This window comes from Aythya ferina (assembly GCF_964211825.1).
Source record: "Aythya ferina genome assembly, chromosome: 1".
Classification (NCBI taxonomy): Eukaryota; Metazoa; Chordata; class Aves; order Anseriformes; family Anatidae; genus Aythya; species Aythya ferina.
The window spans coordinates 29,662,961-29,678,485 of NC_140296.1; the positions used below are offsets into that span (position 1 = coordinate 29,662,961).

At 40.9% G+C, this 15,525-nt stretch overlaps 1 long non-coding RNA gene across 1 annotated transcript; it reads left to right on the top strand.

The window, feature by feature from the left end:
* Positions 1-8,618: 8,618 nt before the first annotated feature.
* Positions 8,619-14,254, top strand: LOC311431237. The gene is made up of 2 exons (XR_014689313.1): positions 8,619-8,694; positions 13,432-14,254. It is a non-coding gene; the product is annotated as an uncharacterized lncRNA (long non-coding RNA).
* The last annotated feature ends 1,271 nt before the right edge of the window (positions 14,255-15,525 follow it).

A 15,525-nucleotide genomic window follows, 5' to 3' on the forward strand; every position in this document is an offset into this window, starting at 1 on the left:
TGAGGAACTATTATTTTTAATGCAATGCAAAATATCCAATGACAGAGAAAGAAGTTAAACTTCAGTGCAATAGAAGATAATTCAGACAGTAACAAAGGTCAGATGAGGAGAAGCTATTAAGACAGAGGCTTATGTGATGCCTTTTATCAACTTCTTGTATGGCTTTGAACAAAGAAAAAAAAATAAAAGAAAAGGAGCATATCCTTTTGGTTTGAAAAGTTTCCTTGACTGGTCCAAAACTGGAGCTGGCTGCTAGGATGAAAAATAAAAGATACTTGCTCTGACATTTAAGCTTTTAATGAGTGTAGGGCAACTTCATCTGAATGGCTGTATATAACCAAGGTGCCAAGCATAGATCTAGAGTTCATCCTAGCCAACTAATATTGTGCTGTGTCTATAACGCAATTTGTCCAGACTACATTAGGATTTTAAGATTGATTAATAGCAATCAGACTTGAGTGTCTACAAGCTCCAATGGTTTAGACCTCCAATGACAAAAGCCTCTGGCATACCCCAGATTTATCCTTTGTAGGGAAGTCAGAAATAGGCCCAAAATGGGCACATGAAGCTTTAACAAGTGCTTTCTTGCAAGCATTCAGAATGATGCTCCTGCCTCTGCCACATAAGCACAAGAAAAATAGTCCATTGAAGCATGAGGGGTGAAGATAAAATGAAATAAAGGATTTGCAGCGTACCGTTAGAGTCTGTTGTTACCATGCACCAAGGCCTGCTGTCAGCATGTCATATAAATATTTCACCCCTGACAGTACCGTCAAAAATATAGAGCAAAATACATGATGCTTCTAAAATGTTTTGTCGTTTTTGCTGTTGTTACTGGCTTCCTTATTATTTGAAGCCTGAGCCTGTATATTTTATGTAGTGTCTGGTCTAGGAGTCAGGGCTGAGCTCTTCAAGATTTCTTTGTCCTTCTCCTTCAGTTTTGCTGTGTACAATAGGAAATGGCTATTTTGTCAAACTTAATCTTATTCCAGCCTTCAGGTGGAGGATGTCCAGCTCTATCTGGTGCTGCAGAAAACGGACAGCTCTGGCTCCTGGAAGGCATGAGGGGCACCCATAACATTAGAATCCGTGTTTGAATTATGCTTACTGCCAGCACATGATGTTAATCTATTGCATGAGTAAATGAAGCATTTTTCTCCCTAGAGAGGGAAATACGAGACACAGGAATTGTCAAGGTATAAAAGGTTGTGAGGCCCAGAATCCAAGGGCCCACTTTTTGTAAGGGTAAATTGCATCTAGTTTTGCACCTACAGATTGAAGATTGGTGGTAAATCCAAGTGTTTTCTCTTGTCACATAAATCACATGGTAATGATGTTACCAGCTGTTCAAGTCTCTCAAATGCCTCTGTGGCTGAGGTGCGTGGATAAATACGGGGTGCAAAGAAAAAGAAAATGTGGCCATCCTCTTTGTGATCTCTCTGCAAGTACTCTTGTTTAAAGGAATAGGTAACCGATGCCAGGCAAGGATGCTTTGGGTCTAGCTGTCCCTACCTGAATTTCAGTGACTAACACCACAGTAATTCAGCACTGAACACTTGGCAAACTTCAGCAAGCCACTCCACCTCTCTGAACTCCACCTTTGCCATCTCTGAAAGAGTGATATTTTTACATAATGTTTTTACATATCATGAATTAGGCAGGAAATTGAAAATCCACATTAAAATAAATGAGTTCTTTGATGTGAGGAATTGCTGGTAGTGTATGTTCACTAAAACTAGCCCGACATTTCTGCTTCTAAGGGTAGAAACCACTTGAAGCAGACACTCTAAAATTCCATTATAATTAGTGGAAGAGAAATAGATTCATTTAGGCTGCTAGTCACATCATCCTATTGAAGACATCTACAATGGATCAGAGAAATCACACATTTAAAATGCTGATGATGTCAGGGGCTTCAAAGTTAGCAATCAAGAGACCTCAAGAGACTGTTGGGATGGGATGCAGTGAAACACCAAGGAACAGAATCGCAGGTTGAAGTATGTGAAAATAAATGTTGCCTACTTTACAAAAAGGGACCTTGCTTTAAAAAGGGAATGAGCTGAAGGCTGTGGAGCTGATCTGTGTGGAACCAGATGAATAGGACCTGTTACTCACATGCAGGGAAATTGTATCCCTAGATCTAGGGATACTAGATCATCTCCCAGCATGTGTGAGGTTGCATCCAGTCCCACTGAGTACCACAGCACCACAGCACAGCTGAGGCTGGCAGGGGGCTCTGGAGGCCCCGTCCCCAAGCCCTGCTCCAGCAGGTCCCCCAGAGCAGGGTGCCCAGTGCCAGGCCAGGGGCAGTGGGCACCAAGGGGCAGGCAGGAGGCTCCCTCTGAGCACCAGGCAGCACTTCTGTGCTGGGTGGGTGTACTGTGTCCTCCTTGAGGTCGCACCTTGCAGGTGAGAGAGTGCAGAAGAAGGAGAGATCACCACAATTAGTGAACAGGCAAATTGCAAATGTTTGGCTGTATGGGAAGAACAGAAGAGAATTTATGAGGATCAAAGCATAGCTCAGTGAGTGCAGTAGGGAAGAGGAACAGGATTATTCCCAGATGTGAAGTGGTATCTTCAAACTGTCTTTTAAGCTCAGAAGATAAAGCAGCACTTTATGAAACTTCAGGACGATCACCCTGAGTGACGACTGAATTAATATGACAAGGAACTCTCAGCTCCTCCAGCAACACCCAATCTCCTGACCCAGGACTAAACAGAATAAATAAGCCTTTGCAATAGGCAAGCCACACACTGTCTGAATTGTCATCCTTCAGTCCCTTTGCTACTACAGCAAATTAAAAGTCTCACAGTTTCTCCAGATTTCTATTAAGCATGCTTTCACGGAGGCAGGAAAGCAGCACTGCGTGCCAAGGAACAATACACTTCTATTAAATAAATGCATTTATAATTTTGTACTATACCGGCTCTGCCAGGTGCCCCTATTCATGACTTCATACACAGTAGACTCATCTTAGTATCTCCTGTTTATCAAATGTTTTTGACATCCTACACATTATTAAATGTTTTCGTGATGCATAAATCTCACATCTGTCCCTACAAGCACCAAAGAATTGTTTGACTTATTAGATGAAATTGGCATATCAGATAACACCGTAGAATAGACTCTTTTATAATTTGTTGGGGGCACTCAGGTCAATACTGAAGAACAATTCAAAACTTGCTGAAGCACATTTTTTAAGGCTTTCCTGAACCAAGGTCAAACTTCTCAATCTCCAAGTCATTATTTTAAATCATAAATAACCGAAGCCAGAAGAAACCAAAACTCTCTGGGAAGAAAGAGTCCCATAAGAGGAAAGAATGGGTTTGAAGCTGACTTATCTCTAAAATATTGTCTTTTCAAATCTACCTGTGGTTTTTAATACCTATAATTGTGCTCCTGGTTTTGGAAATTACTCCTGCTTTTATTTTAAAAGCTTTCAGTACACCTTTGATCTCTAAAAAAAATCAGAACAACAAAGCAGTTGTGTTCAGGGAGGTATTTTTGAGTTCTCAGTTTCAGGCTTTGCTTGTGTAACATCGCTTTCTTGATTTTTAGCCCTTGACTGAATGGATGGTTTCATTCATCTTGTTCTATAAGACGTAGGATGTGTGACGTGTGTCCCTGCTGCAATGGCTCTCCTTTCTCTAACCAGCCACATTGCTCTTGCTTACTGTCACTGTGCTAGCAAACAAGAACTCCCAGTGATCTCAGAAATTTTTCTTCTGTGTTTTGCAGGCATGAAGAGACAGTGAGTACAGCAGAGATGTTAATGCTATGGCCAAAGGACTGCTTTCTACCCTTCTGAGTTTCTGCTCTCAGTAGTGACTCACCAAAAACCCCCTTGCTTGTTTCTGTTGCACCCAAATAGGTCATGGTTTGGGTTGGAAGGGGCCTTAAAAATCACCCAATTCCAACCCCCTGCCTTAGGCAGGGATGCCACCCACTAGACCAGGTTGCCCAGGGCTTCATCCAACTTGGCCTTGAATACCTCCAAGGATGGGGCATCCACAGCTTCTCTGGGAAACCTATGCCAGTGCCTCACCGTCCTCTGAGTGAAGAATTTCCTCTTCTAACATCAAAAAGATCCTGACATTATGCGGTCCTAACACCGAGAACAGGCAGTGTAGTATTCTGGTATATACTGGGTAAGTAGAATACGGAAAATGGACAATGAAATATAGGCCAGAAAAACCAGAAACAAAATGACAAAATAATAATAATAAAAACAAATAAACAAACAAAAGAAAACAGCCAAAGAACTGAAAGAACATATATCCGCACAAGGAAAAATATAACTGCAGCTATTCAGTCAGGAAAGAAATGTTGGTAGGAAAGTGAACTTATGCCCCATCAGGGTCCCAGAAGAAGCTCAAAAATGTTCTTTCAAATTTTTAAGACTTGTGAATCCTGCCTGGGGGCAAATAGAGAATTTCCAAGCTGTGAGCCAGGCAGGATAAGTCAAATGTGATGGACCTTTTTGTGGCCTTCAACAAATGTCTCTCATCAGCTCTGGGTACAATACCAATAATAGAAACAGGCCTGCCATGAGCAGCAAGCATGGTGACACTGCTCGGGCTGCTGTGTTCAAACCCCAGAAGGTGAACTTGAATATTTTGATACCTTTCTGGGAGGAGTGTGGGGGGTTACTTCAGCTCCACTGTGCTCTCTTTAGTTTCTCTGGCTAGTCCACAATCTGTCAAGACCCATGCTTGAGACAGCTTTTAGCTCCATCCTTGGGGTCCCCCTGGCTTACCAGAGGGACAAAGCACAAAATGCTGAAAGGTTTTCTGCATTTTAGGTGGTAAAAGATATCTACAAGTGGCCATTTGGGGTTTGTTTGTCTGCTGGAGTGTTTGCTGAGAGGACCCTGCAGGTCGGTTCTCTGAAAGCGAATTAATTGGAAGGATACAAACTACTATCCAGCTTTGAAATCAAAGCAGTCACATCCTGTAGTGGCTTCCTGATAAAAGACAGCTGAAGGAGGACAGGGAAAAGGTCAAGACAGAGAAAAGGGCAATCATTTTTTAGGCTTCAAGAAGGCACATGTGTGGGCAGCACTTGGGTTACCATAGCTGGGAGAAACTGAAGCAGCAAGGGGGCTAATCAGCCAAGCTCATTAACGGAGGAAAACAAAGGGACAGAAATTGTGCCTGCTGTTAGGAAAGGCTTCAGAGAAAAGTCTAGAGATTCTGGAAAATGTCATGGTGCTGCTGGCTCCCTCCCTCCTTGACTGTAGCTGTGAGGACCCTGTCCAGAGGCAATTCCTGGGCTGGGAGCCTCTGCTGAAGCCCTGCTCTTGTTTTGCTGAGACCGTGGTCAGGATGGTACCATGGGAGGAAGGCATGCAGGGTGTGCCTTGTGGTGCAGAAGGCTGGGTTGCTCTTCTGTGCAGTGACAGGGAAAAAAGGTCCAGGAGCAGATCACTGAGGGCACACAGACCGAATTCAGAAGGCCTTCACTGAGCTGCTGCACAGTAAGTCAGTGGTGAAAGGGCTGCCAGCAGTGATGAGCAGCAATGATCCCTGTCTGGTTAGATCAAGAGCATCCATGGAAAGGGAATCATATGACCCAAAAACCAGAAAAGAAGAGGCAAAGATTAATCTGCAAAGATTAAACTTCTGACCCAAGTGGTTGCTCCAGGATTCAGGAGGACTGCTGCCAAAGCTCAGTGTGAGGTCCTGCTGAAGAAATAATTTTTCAGAAGTGTACAGCTAGGGTGAATGAAAAAACTGACAAAAGAGCAGAATATGGCCACTTTGCGGTGTAGATTACTTCAAATCTGGTGTCAAGCTGGGAGACAGAAACAGTGCAAGAACCTTAACAAAATAGGAGGCTACTGCCGTGGTTAAATCTGAAATGGGTGAAGTACCAAACATGAGGTGTATTTGACTGAGAGTATGAGGAACGAACTGGATGAATGTAGGTTTTAGTAGATAGTCATGCATTTGACTAGTTGGATGTTTCAGCAGGACTGTGAACAGCCACAAAGACTAGATGAAATAAATGCTAAGCCTGGAGAATTGGTGCGGAAGGGTATTCTTCAGGAAGAGTTTACAGGGGAAGTAGGAGAAATTGTTGCGGTGTATGTCGTAAGTGAAACCCAAGGGAGGAAAGCAGGCTTGCTGAAGCATTCAGCATGACAAGAGCCATCTGCAGAGGGTGCAGTGTGGTTGCAGTTTGGCAGAGGGAACATCCTCCTCCACCGACACAACATACTCTTAGTCATCCTCCTTGCCCTCTGCCTATGCAAGGGGGTGTGGAACCATGGGTTTGGATGAACGTAGGGCTGGAGAAAAAAAAAGGTACCATGTGAGTGAGTGTTAATCACTACAGGTCAAAGAGAAAGGGAGAAAGTATTCAAGGAACAGAATGTTCTGGGAAAAGACAAAAAAGAAAAAAGAGATTGAAGGGATGAATGTGTAAGAAGACAGGTTTAAGATTCAGCATATCAAGGATTGTGAGGAGGGAAAGATAACCAGACAGCCTGAGGGAAGGGAAATAGCCTGGAGGGAAATGAGTGGAAATAGGAAGAATGTAGAGAACATGAAAGCTGAGAAAGGAGGCAAGAGAAAGAACAATATTGCTGTTTGGAAAACAGGCTTAAAAGAAACAAGGAGCAGGGGGGGCATAAAATCCAGATACAAAAGCAATGAAATAGTATGAAAGCTGAGGAATAAAATGAGCACAGGCAGCTTTTCCAGTACCTGTTACCTTCTAAGTATTTAATAGTCTGAAATTTCCAGAAGGGACCTTATAAATCTCACTGCACAGGAAATAGAAAATGTGCAAGTGGGGTGGTGTTGGTGGTGTTACTCTTCTTTACCTTCTCATTCCCAGCTTTGTCATCTATGGCATCATGCTGAGTGCTGATGTCTTGCTGGCAGCTAACAGAATTATATATCTAGTTAGAAGATTTTGTATTTCACATTTTGCTAATATAACTTCCTCCTTGTAAGCGCTCGTTTCTTTCCAAAGTCAGTGAAAGGAGTCTGGATGACTAATGCTGTAGAAATCAATGACAAGGTGAGGCAAGATGAATCCCCCACCTACCTTACAAGGATCAAAAAAAAAAAGAAGCTTTATCATGTAAGAAATCAAGAAAGCAACAGATTGGCATGGCAGACAGGTGGGGTCTTTCTTTTCGCTCTGCACAAAAGTGCAGAGAAGTCAGTATCAGTATTATGGTACGCCAAGTCTGAAAGAGTGTGCATCCGTGGCAATTATGTGGTCTCCCTTCAAAGTTGGTATCACAATGGCCAAAACATTTTCTGGTGAGCAAAGAAAATCTCTGTAGCATAAAAAAGGGTGGTGGGCAGAACATGTCACTCCCAAGGGCCTTAAAGGATATTATAACAGGAAAATACCAACAACACAAGCAAAATAATGGAATAACAGAGAAAAAAACAAGGGCTCTCAGGCTACTGAACATTGCCTGAGACGGAAAATTGCCAAGAGGTTCAACTGCCAAGGGAATCTTTTATTAAAACTAATGCATGTGTTAAGTTTGTAAAGGAAGGGGAAGCTAGAAGAAGTTGGGGGAAGGAAGGTTTGTTTTCCACATGTAATTCCAGTTGACACCTCTGCAGAGAGGGCTTGATGAACAAGTCCAGGCTTGGGAAAAGGCTTCAGTTACCGCCTCAGATGTGGATGCTGGAGGGATCAAAAGCATTTATATTGGTTTATGCCCCTACTTCTCACAAGAACAAATTAATGCTACTCCTTTTTCACTGAGCTCTTGCCTTCAATTCATATCTTTTACAAATGTCTCATCAAGAAACTTATCCTCAGATGGCATAAGACACACTTTGTGAGGTGTTTGGCAGTGTCTGCTGGGTTAGGAAACATCATTTGGACTATGATAAGAAGTGAGAAGAAAATAGACAAGATTTCATTTACGTTGTTTTTAAAGACACAAAACATTTTTTATTGAATTGGTAAGAGAAAACAACGGATGAGGATGATCAGCCTGACTTGAACTTCTGTGCAATATTTCATAAGTCAAAAATACCATTAATCCATGTTATAAACTACAGGAACTGATGACAAGTCTCATGAAGGAATCAATACAGACAGTGTCCTGGGAATAAAATACTGATTCTTCAGTGAAAAAGTAAGTGTGTCAGGAGATGGTGGTGACGGAGAAGAACGTGTTATGAAAAACAGAAAAGGGAAAGAAGAAGACAGCGTACTGCACTGTATGGGACTCCAAAGGTATTAGTCCTTAATTCATATTGCTGGGTAGTAGATGGTTGGTCCAACATTCCTTTCTTATTTCTTTAACTCCCCTCAGGCACCTCCCCTGAGCTGAATGAATGAATATCAGTGGATATGCTACATGGCCATTTGATCCCTTATGGGTGTGTGCAGAGAAGAACCAAGTAGGGTCTTCCCTGCAGGAACTCCTCTGGCAGATGCCCTTCCCTGTGGGATAGACCCCATGACACATGGCAGTCAGCCAGAGAATGAAGATGAAAAGCAGGCTCCTCTCTTTTCTGTTATGGCCACTGGTGATGGGTTACATGTGTTCTCATCAAGATTATAACTGACCATCAGGTGGGAGTTATCTGTATTAACACTCAGCACAGATACTTCTAAATTTCCCCCCCCCCTAAGATGTTAACTATAGTTGGAAATATCTGGAGAGATAGTCTGCTTATCTGGAATTCCTCCTCCCATGCTCTCCAAAAAAGGTGAGAAGAAGAAACATGAGGAAAGACAGATGTCTTGTTTAGGTGTGATTTGGAGTGATACTGCTGACTCATGGCACTCATTTCTCTTACCTGTGACCCTGCAGTAACATCTGCTCTAGTGGTTGAACTCTGCTGAAGCCTGGCCAAAGCAAATGATGTTCCTTGTAAGGCCCACCTTAAGATTTTTGTGAGATTTAGGTGATTATGTAGCTGTTCAACTCAAAAACACAGCTTACTTCATCACCACCTGAAGCTGCAGGCCATGTAGGCTTCTTTTGTTTCCAATGTACTGTTGGAGATCACTGTCTGTAGAAGACAGGAAAGATGTTGCAGTATAGCTGATTTATTTCATCTACAGAATAACAGTGCTAACACTTGGGACGGGCTTTTAATTAAAGTTGATGTTAAGGGCATTCATACTTTTATGAAAAATCCTAGGTATTCATGAGCTACTAGTATAATTATATTCTGGCTCTTTAAGAATTTGTTTTCCATTAAGGGAGCATTTTAGGTTTAACAAACCTAATGTAGAAAAATATTACAGTTTTAGGATGTTTCCAATGTCAATACGCCCTTTAATTCTTTAGTCATGAGCAACAGACACAATTATTTTGAGATCCTATGGAAATGAATACAAAATTAACCAGGTTTGGAAATATTAATGATGACTTGCAGTTTCTGTGAAATCAAAGAAATGTATTAGTTTTCTTGTTTACTTTCATTTTTCAGCTACTGCATGTCTGGAATGTAAATGTTTATGTTTGTGTGAAAAATACAAGTAAAAACATAAAAGGATATAAATAGATCTTAATATATAAGGTGGGAAAAACGGAGCAGAAGAATAGTACTGGGAAGGAGAATATGACCAATTCAGATCTTTTTCTGTATATTATCCAGGCACCAAAGGGGCCCAATGTTTGTTGAAAACATTGATTTCAGTATGTATTGCTTCAGGACTATAAATACTTTGATACTAGGGAAATTTAGCACAAAAGCTCTCTAGAAGGAAAGGGGAAGGGGAAAGGAAATGAAGGGAAGGGGAGAGGAAGAGGAGAGGGAAAGGAGAGGAGAGGAGAAAGCCAACAATGATTCTCCTTCCTTATATTGTTAAGAAGAAAGGATTGCTCACGAAGGCGGGGGACTTGTCTAGCACACGAGAAACACAGATTCATTTTTCTCCCTCCTCTACTTAATTCATTATAGAAAGTGTTAAAAAGCTGCAGCACAAAGGATGAGGGAAACTTCCCCCAAAATAGCAGCTTTCTTAGGAGTTAAGGGCATTACCCATGCCACTCAGATGCTGGTGTTTAGGTCTTTGTTCTGAAACAGGCAAAGCAACTGTTTGACAACTACTTTCTCATATTTCCAATAAATGTTTCAAATACTGACATTTCACATGGGACAGAAGTTGTTTTTTCTTCTAAAAAGCAACAGAATGAAAGTGATGCTACCTTGCCAAGAGTTAAGATTTTAGTGAAATGGTATTTCTGAATCCTTATGCCCCTCAGCTTCCTTTTCTCTCCAGCAACCCCTTTTCTTCTTCTCCAGATTTGACCAAATGATCAAGTATTTTGTCAGATTAAGTCCAGGCAAGGGCATAGATCAAACTCAGTAAAACTACAGCACAGTAAAAGTGACATACTCTGTCTTCTTTGTACAATGTTGTTGCTTTTTGCTTGATTGCTTTTATATTAAGGCATCAAATGTATATAGTTTCAGGGCAAAAGGGCTGTTCAGTGGAAAGGGTAGGTCTTACACCATTGCCCATATTTCAAGATACTGCTAAAAATCTTGTTTATTGGCTTCAGAAACACGTCTTGAATCAGAACTTAAAATATTGTGGAGTGTTGAAATACTGTCATTTGTCAAGATACTTGTAACATGGGATTGCTCTGAGTTTTTCAACAGCTCTTTATACCTGACTTACAAGGACCTTACCGTGGTCTTCAGATCAACATCTTGAATTTTAGGAGTTCAAATATCCATGTATTAAAATAACATGGAGCATTTTTTCTCTCCAGGCTTCCCAGGATTGGGACTAGATAGATATTTTTATGCCACCAGAATTGCCAGCTCATTCCCCACTTTCTCAGCCTGTTAGTATTTGCAGAAACCCCTGACACTATCTGAATCATCACAGGAAGGTATGAATTGCCTAAACCCTCCAATGTCCTTTTCGTAGGTAGACACTCACCTACCATGAGTGTCTGTAGGGTTTCTTTGTCATTGGAGAAACAAGAAAATTTGTTTCTTCTGCCAGGTAGCAGAGAGCTCTGACCACCCCTCCTTTGCAGAACTTTTTGCTTTACTTAGAAGATGTTACAACTATTTGTTATGTTTGTTTGAGAAGCTCATTTTGATAGGGTTGATCCATGCAGTCTGAAACACTACCACTGTAGAGATAATGAATTCACAGGACATCACCAAAACAACACAACAACTAAATTTTGGCTGGAACCTGGAGTTCTGCCACAGTTACTGGTGACAAAGTGATAACTATGGACAGTGGGACACTGACTGAGGAAACATGGCCCATCTTCTAGCAAGTGGGCTTCATTAGATGAAAACACAGCAGTGCAAGGCTCAGTAGTGAAAAGTGGTCCTCCAAGCCCACCAACTCTTTGAGTGTTCTTATGTACCTGGGAGCCTGGTAGCCAGGGCTCTGTGCACCCTCAGCTGCTTGACACACCAAGTGCTCACTGCATCTTTCACCAATTTCAAGATTTCCTGGTTCTCTGAAGCTGGTAATGCCTTCACGTACTTTGGTGGTTGTGTTTCCTTCCCCAGCTGTTTCATCCCTGTCATTTTTTTTATTTTTATTTTTTTTTCCCACACACACGTTTGTTAGCTGCTCTTGTCTTGCTCTGCCCAGAGCATGTGAAGTCATAAGCTGGCAACAACTCATCTTGTTATTTTGGGAGATCAGTCATAGGTTACCAGCATTTGCCAACTACTTGGCAAATATGGGCTGTTTGGCCTAACACACAGACTGGATTAGTATTGGAAATGACATTAACTGTGCAAAGATCCAGAGCAATAATCCTGCAGTGCGTGGCTTGAGAGTTTCAGAGTGAGATTTCCCTGTGAAGAATGACTAAGTGAAAACCAGATGGGAAAGCTCATTATTCTTCAAGAAGATGGGATCCCACACAGTTTACACTATGCAAAGATGGGGAGCTTGATGGAGCAGCCAGCTGTGAATATAGAGCTGGAATATGTCATTCAGAAAGTAGGGACTGGATCCAAGTAGAAGAGCTGACAAAGGCATCATCCTTCTCATCTCCTTCCAGGTTCCAGTACTTCTTGCAGTGAAGATGACTCATGACCTCTACTTTCAACAAAACCCAAAAGGGAATTATTTCACTCAGGATGAAAAAAAAAAAAAGAAAGAAAAAAAAAAAAAGCTGTGCAAATCCATATTCTGTAACCTTCAGTGGATTTCACACACACAAAAAATTGAGACACTTACAACTATAATCTGTGAGTACACTTCTGCCCGCGAGGTGACCTGCCTGTCATATCAGCAGTAGCTGGGGGTTCTCAGAGCTCTAAGAGTCAGTTGGCACTTGGCAGAAAATCCTCAAGACAATTTGATTTGGAAAAAAACATTTTCTAGACTCAGACCTTTGTATATTTTTGTAATGTTGTTTTGATATTCTTCCATTGATTCAAAGACTAGGATAATAAATCTCCAAGGTTAAGTGTTCTTTGTATGGTGTCTCCTTGTAGACATACTGTGTAGCATATACCGAAAGGATGTGTAACATGTAAATATCTTCGTTTGTTTGGTGTGAAGTTTCCTAGGCTGGCTGTGAAATCTTTTCCAGAAGTCTTTTATTCAAGTAAAACTTATTTTCCTTCCCTTTCTAATTTGAAAGTGACCCATTTCTCTCTGTCTCTCTTTTTCCCTGTAATGCTACCTTAACCAAAGAAAGTTTCTCTTTAATACCTGAAACATCATGAAAGCAGTTACTGTACTAACATATACGATATTAAGTCTCTGCTTAAAGATGGGAGGGAAGAGAGTTCAAGAAACCATTTGACAAACAAACAAACAAATTAATTTTAAAATGACTTTGAAGAACACTTTAATTACTGAAAATGACTGGCAAATAAAAAAATGCAAATGTTGCATCAAAGAATGCACATGCAGTGTATTTTAACACAAAGAAAACAGTCTTAGTAGTGAAATGAATTTATGATTTAAGATCTTAAAACACAGGACAGCGTATCAAGGATAAATCTTGCCCAGGCATTAGGTTTTAAATGCAATGTAGCAAGGTTTCATTGTATTTGCAAGTAAGAACTTTAGCCTGAGCTTGAGTGCAATGCCAAAAGAGCATTGCTCAAGGGTAAAGACCTTCTTTTATCTAATCACCAATAAAGATGTGGTACTATACGTAAGTGCACTATAAAATTTCCTTGCAAATACAGAAAGAAGAGATGCTGAACTTGTCACCTTGTCTCCTGGCAGACTAGATCTAATTTTTAATCTTAATTTTATACTCAATGGTAAGGATTGAGTTGTGAGTCCTAGCTGAGAAGGTGAAAAGCACTCCTTTGGAGCCCCTTCTCTGTGGCCTGTGGCATCTTGCTCTAGCCTGACTGAGACTAAAAAATGTAGCTTATAAAACCATAACTTAGACATTCTCTGAGCTATTCAGAGTCTGCAAAGTTTACTGGTGTTGCCTTATCACCTCTGGCCTTCTCTAACCACAATTTTAACTCGTTCTTTAGATCAGGAGGTGTCTGTTTGTTTGCGCAGTCTCCAATGCCACCAGGCTCCAAAGTACCAGTGATGATCTACAAGTGTTAACACAGATGAAGATGGCCTCATCAGAGCGGAGCTCAGCTTCTTTGCACGTACCTACTTGCAGCTCAGGTGCCCAGCTGGGGACCACAGGTTTATTCAGGTTCCCTCATAATGAAAGAACACAAAGAGGCATCACCAGAGATGATGATGCCTCTTTGTGTTCTTTCATTATGTTTAATCTCAGATGAACAGAATCACCCTGCAGAGGGCATGGCTTGCTCTTATAACAGTGCAAGTCTGAGAATGCCTGGCTTCCTGGCTTAGGCACCTCAGTCAGCTGCCTAGCAGTAAGGAAACAAGCTCCCACAGAATAATCCCCTGAGTCAGGCCTTCTGCTGCACTGGCATCTTTTTCTCCTCATAGTGGTGGTTCATTTCTGGAAACAGGAAGAAAATTCAGTCATGTATTGGATCATATTTCAGAGTATTTTTGCACAATATTCACTATTTGTACAGGCTTTTGACGTGAATGCTGACTGCATGAAGCATTTATCACAGTGGCTACAGAACTACCCTAAGAATAGACTGCTGGGTGAGTCCAGCAGCAGGAGAAGATTGAGCAATATCCATTTGTCATGCACCAGCCCTGGGACAGAGTCTGTGGCCAGTCACCTAATACAGCACATTTTCCTAAGCTGCAATATTGTGTTTGTGTGACAAAACAAGTTTAAAATTGCTGTGAAAACTAGCCAGAAATTTATGATGGTAATCCAAATGCAGCATTGCATGCTGCTGTTGCAAAATCAAACCTAAATTAGCTTGAAGACAGGGCAAAGGTATGCTGTATGAGTTACATCCCATGCACGGCAGTTTAATAATCCTCTTTGCCTGTGTTTAGATTAAAATTAGCATTGTGAAGACTTCCAGCCCAGCAAGAAACTCAATACACTGCACTGAACCCGTGAATTCTAGGCATGTTGTACCAGCACCCGTGATCTCTGTGTGTCCGGTGGTTGTAGAGGCTTTAAAGCATTAGACTTTGGAAGAAAAAATTCACCATTATAGACAATCACATATAATTAAACTTCACAGAACAAAACTTTAAACAGTAAAGGGAACAAATGATCCACCCAAGTACAACATTTATTTCTGGAACGGCTGTTACCCTTACAAACACATTTAGCCATAATGGGAAAATTATCTTGCAAATGTCTAATAAGATTGTGTGTATTTAAATTTATGCTGTATTTAATTTAGTTCTGCTCATAACTGTTGTTGTGAGTCACTCAAAAGGTCGTTACACGTGGGAAATCTTTTGTATAATTAAAAGAGCTAACAATGCAAAACCCACAAGCCCCAAATCCCTTGCAGCTTAAAGCCAAGTCCATTTCTTATGGTGAATATTTCTATGCTAGTAAACCATGACATCACCCTCAGAGAGCTGCAAATTAGAAAATTTATACCAAATGCTTCCTCCATAGAAATTCAAATAGTGAGCCAATCAGCTACACCGCAGCTGGCATAATTAGCAGTAGCTAATGCCATTACCAGCAGGTATAGTTTTATAGTAAACTTTCCCTTTTGGTCCTGAAAGGTACTAGATTAATTTGTACTGATAAATATTTCTCAGAAAATCAAGTGCTAATTGGACAGTGGTGTCACTGATAAAGAGTTTAAAGGAGCTGATGTCTTGCTCTGTTGGTCCATTTACCCATCCTCATAGCCTGAAAGGTATTGCTGTAATAGACAAGGGAATTCTGGTTGTGCAGGACAGAATGCTGACTCCAAGGCAACAAAACAGATTTGTTTCAGCATTTTCTATTAAAAAGTGCTATTTATGTTTTCCTTTATTTTTTATTTTTCCAAGTAAATTCACAAAGACTCAAACCAAAGACCTACCTCATTCTGGTAAGGACTTTCACAGAATGCAGTACCAGAAGCTTAAGGAAAAATAAAAGGAATAATACTGAATAATACAGCCATAACGAAGCTGTCCTCTTCAAGTCTATGTCTTTCATACATATGCACAATGTATATAAATAGATTTGTGTTATTCTGTAAATAATGGTTATACGTAAA